Genomic DNA, 4,589 nt, shown 5'->3' with positions numbered 1-4,589 from the left:
TTTTTTTTTTTTTTTTTTTTTTCCCGGTACGCGGGCCTCTCACCATTGTGGCCTCTCCCGTTGCGGAGCACAGGCTCCGGACGCGCAGGCTCAGCGTCCATGGCTCACGGGCCCAGCCGCTCCGCGGCATGTGGGATCCTCCCGGACCGGGGCACAAACCCGTGTCCCCTGCATCGGCAGGCGGACTCTCAACCACTGCGCCACCAGGGAAGCCCCCCTTCTTCACTAATAGCTCATCATCCAAAATTATCTCTTAGGGAATTTTGGATATTAATGCCTTCCCATATAGATCTTTCAAAGGGAATCATTTCAATAGTTGGATGTCATTCTCCACGCTCTGTAGGGAGCCTGGATGCAGACAATGGGGAAAAGGCTCTGGAACGCAGGGTAGAAGTATTCTAAAGTGCTGACTTTGACTATCACAAGAAGGAAAGAAGTAAGTAGTTGAAAATGACCTTGCTAGGCACATAAGAAGTAGAGAGTTAAAGATTTGTAGGTTCTTAATCCATGACATTTCAGAAGGAAAAACAGAGCCTCTGACCCAGGACAGGACAGTTACCTGAGAAGCTCCCATTTCCTCCTCTCCTTCCTCCTGCTCTGGGTCGTTTTCTCATCGATATGATGTCGAGGAATCACATTGGTATCTTGAAAATATGCCTCAGTGCCGTCAGCACAGCTCCTTCACCTCTTCCCACAACACCAACAGGCTAAAGGACCTTGAAATGCTGAAATGGCAACCTGAAAAAGAGGTTCAGGAACAATGAGCTCCTGCATGGAGACCAAACTGTGAGCTTTTTCTTTCCTGCCGACACATGCTCTCCCCTCACACAGATGCCCCCAAACTTCTGCTACAGCACAGAGTAAGTTGGCTACACTGACCTGCCCTTTCCAGTCTCATGTAGAGCAGACACCAATGTTTCCCCAAAGGCAAAAGGACTGAAGACTGCAAACAACTATCACCAGGTACCAGTAGCCCTTGGGCTTGGGCTTAAACCGGGCCTAACCTTAGAATCACCTGGAGTTAAAACACTCGGATGCTCCCACCCAGATCAATAGACAGACTCTGTGGGGAGGGCACAGGTGATGTTATTTCTAAATACTCACCACGTAATACTAATGGGAAACTGCATGGGAACCACATAGCAAATGTTTCTTCTGAAGCTTTAAAGTGTGTACAAATTTGCGGGGAACCAGGCCCCACTCTAAGTTATGAAACTCCTGTAGGGCTCCAAAAACGACATCTTTTACGAGTTTTCTTGTTCATGCAGATGTTACTCCCTCAGACCCATATTCAGTAGCACTGAGATAAGAGATCAGGCATAGCACACCTGAGACCACTGAGTAGTGTGAAGGCTTCAGAGAATTTCCAGAAGTGCAGGTTCCCTGGGCCTGATTCCTAGGGGCCGAGTTCCTCCTGGAATAGGTGTTGTCTTGTTGTTGCCTATGGTAGATGCTGCTTGGTTGGTGGAGATCATGTGGTGGGTTTAGGGAGGTGTGAGGGGTCACCCTTAGAAATCTTCCCAAAGTTACCCTTAGTCCTCAGGTCCTTTAGCCCCCTCTCCTCTCAGGGCCCACTTGACAGACAGGACTACCCAGGGACAGGGCAGGACCACCTGTCCTCAGGTGAGCTGAGACTCCATACCCCAAAAGATGCAGAGCACAAAGCTGTTTACATCACAGATCTGTTTGAAAATAAACGAAAGGCAGCAATGAAGGGTGGATTAACATTTTGGGTTGGGAATGGACAAAAGACTTTGAAAATGATGCCATGAATGCATATTTAATGATTAACAAAGGAAGTTGTGATCTATGTTAAGTAATAAAGCACATTATACCTGAATTAACAGATAAGATTTTTCATTCATTGTATGTCTACGTGTGTGTGTTTATAAATTGTGGCGCTGCAGTTCTCCCCATCTTCCCTTACGTGTTTATACTTTGTCACATCTTTAATAAATTTTTATTTATTTATTTTGGCTGCACTGGATCTTAGTTGAGGCACGCAGGATCTTCGCTGCGGCATGTTTAGTTGCAGCATGCAGGATTTTTTTTTTTTTTTTCTTTAGTTGTGGCATGTGGGCTTCTTAGTTGTGGCATGCATGTGGGATCTAGTTCCCCCACCAGGGATCAAACCCGGGCCCCCTGCATTGGGAGTGCAGAGTCTTACCCACTGGACCACCAGGGAAGTCCCTATACTTTCTCACATTTTAAAAAGCGCATTGATTAAGGTAAAAATTAGAGAAAAGCACATCCACTTTTTCAAATATTCTGAAAATTCTGAATCTTTTTAAAATTTTATTAAAATTTTCTTTTTAATTTTTATACAACTTTAAATGTTACTTTTCATTTACAGTTACTATAAAATATTGGTTACTTTCCCCAATATGTATGTTGTACAATATGTCTTTCAGCTATCTTACAACGAATTGTTTGTACTTTCCACTCCCCAACCCCTATATTGCCCCTCCCCCTCTCCTCACTGGTAACAAGTAGTTTGTTCCATATATCTCTTCAGTTTGCTTCTTTTTTGTTATATTTACTAGTTTGTTTTATTTTTTAGATTCTACATATAAGTGATATCATACAGTATTTGACTTTCTCTGACTTATTTAGCTTAGCATAATGCCCCCCAAGTCCATCTATGTTGCTACAAATGGCAAAATTTCTTTTTTTCGTGGCTGAATAGTATTGCATTGTACATATATACCACATCTGCTTTTTTTAATTTTTATTTTATATTGGAGTATAATTGATTTACAATGTTGTGTTAGTTTCAGGTGTACAGCCAAGTAATATATATATATATCTTTTCAAATTATTTACGTGTTTAGATTATTACAGAATATTGAGCAGAGTTCTCTGTGCTATACACTAGGTCCTTGTTGGTTATCTATGTAGGTATGTTAATTCCAAACTCTCAATTTTTCCCCCCCACACACACCTTTCCCCTTTGGTAACCGAACAACTATATATGCCAATAAAATGAACAAAGTAGAAGAAATGGACAAATTCCTAGAATTGTACCATCTCCCAGGACTGAACCCAGAAGAAATAGAAAATATGAACAGAGCAATTGCCAGTAATGAAACAGAATCAGTACTAACTAAAAACAAAAACAAAAACTCAACAAACAAAAGTGAAGGATCAGATGGCTTCCGAGTTGAATTCTACCAAACATTTAGAAAACAGTTAACCCATAACCTCAAACTATTCCAAAATATTGCAGAGGATTAGGTCAGCATCATCCTGATACCAAAATCAGACAAAAATATCACATAAAAAAAGAAAATTACTAGGCAATGTCACTGATGAACATACATGCAAAAATCCTCAAAAAATATCAGCAAAATGAGTCCAACAATATATTAAAAGTATCATACACCATGGTCAGGTGGGATTAATCCCAGGGAGTCAAGGGTGGTTCAGTATCTTCATATCAATCCATGTGATAAACCACAGTAACAAATTGAAGAATAAAAATCATATGATAAATAAAAAAACATGATCATCTCAATAGACGCATAAAAAGCTTTTGACAAAATTCAACATCAGTTCATGATTAAAAGCTCTCCAGATACTGGGTATAGAGGATACATACCTCAGCATAATAAAGGCCATTTGGAGAAGGCAACAGCTAACTTCACACTCAATGGTAAAAAACTGAAAGCATTTCCTTAAGGTCTGGGTCAAGACAGGAATGCCCACTCTTGCCACTTTAATTCAACATAGTATTGGAAATCCAGGCACACCAAATCAGACAAGAAAAAGAAAAGCAAACCAAATTGGAAAGGAAGAAGTGCAACTGTCACTGTCTGCAGATGACATAACACTGTACATAGAAAATCCTAAAGACACCACCAAAAAACCACTAGAGCACATCAATGAATTCAGAAAAGTTGCAAGATACAAAATTAATATACAGATCTGTTGCATTTCTATACACTGACAATGAACTATCAGAAAGAAATTACAGAAACTATACCATATGCAATAACATCACAAAGAATAAAATACCTAGGAATAAACATACCTAAGCAGGTAAAAGACACATACTCAAGAAACTATCAGACACTGATAAAAGAAGTTGAAGGCAACACAAAAAGATGAAAAAATATACCATGCTCATGGTTTGGAAGAATTAATACTTTTAAAATGACCATACTACCATATATATATGGTATATCTCACATGCTCTTTCATTTCATGTAGCTATTCCTACAACTCCAGGCTGAGTTTGTTTCCAGTAAAATATATTATTTCAGATACCTATTTGCACACTCAAGACTCCTCTGTAATCCCAGATTATTTAAGAGATTTCTGCTTGACACTGCCTAGATTCTGAAGCTCCACTACAAGCATTAATAAAATTATATTTACATAGGTATTTATATGATAATCAAACAATAATGCATTTACGGGCTTCCCAGGTGGCGCAGTGGTTGAGAGTCCGCCTAGCGATGCAGGGAACGCGGGTTCGTGCCCCGGTCCGGGACGATCCCACATGCCGCGGAGTGGCTGGGCCCGTGAGCCATGGCCGCTGAGCCTGCGCTCCGCAACGGGAGAGGCCACAACAGTGAGAGGCCCGCGTA

Source organism: Monodon monoceros, unplaced genomic scaffold (assembly GCF_005190385.1).
Source record: "Monodon monoceros isolate NGI ecotype Baffin Bay Population unplaced genomic scaffold, NGI_Narwhal_1 Super_Scaffold_21, whole genome shotgun sequence".
In the NCBI taxonomy this organism is placed as follows: Eukaryota; Metazoa; Chordata; class Mammalia; order Artiodactyla; family Monodontidae; genus Monodon; species Monodon monoceros.
This window is presented reverse-complemented; position numbering follows the sequence as displayed.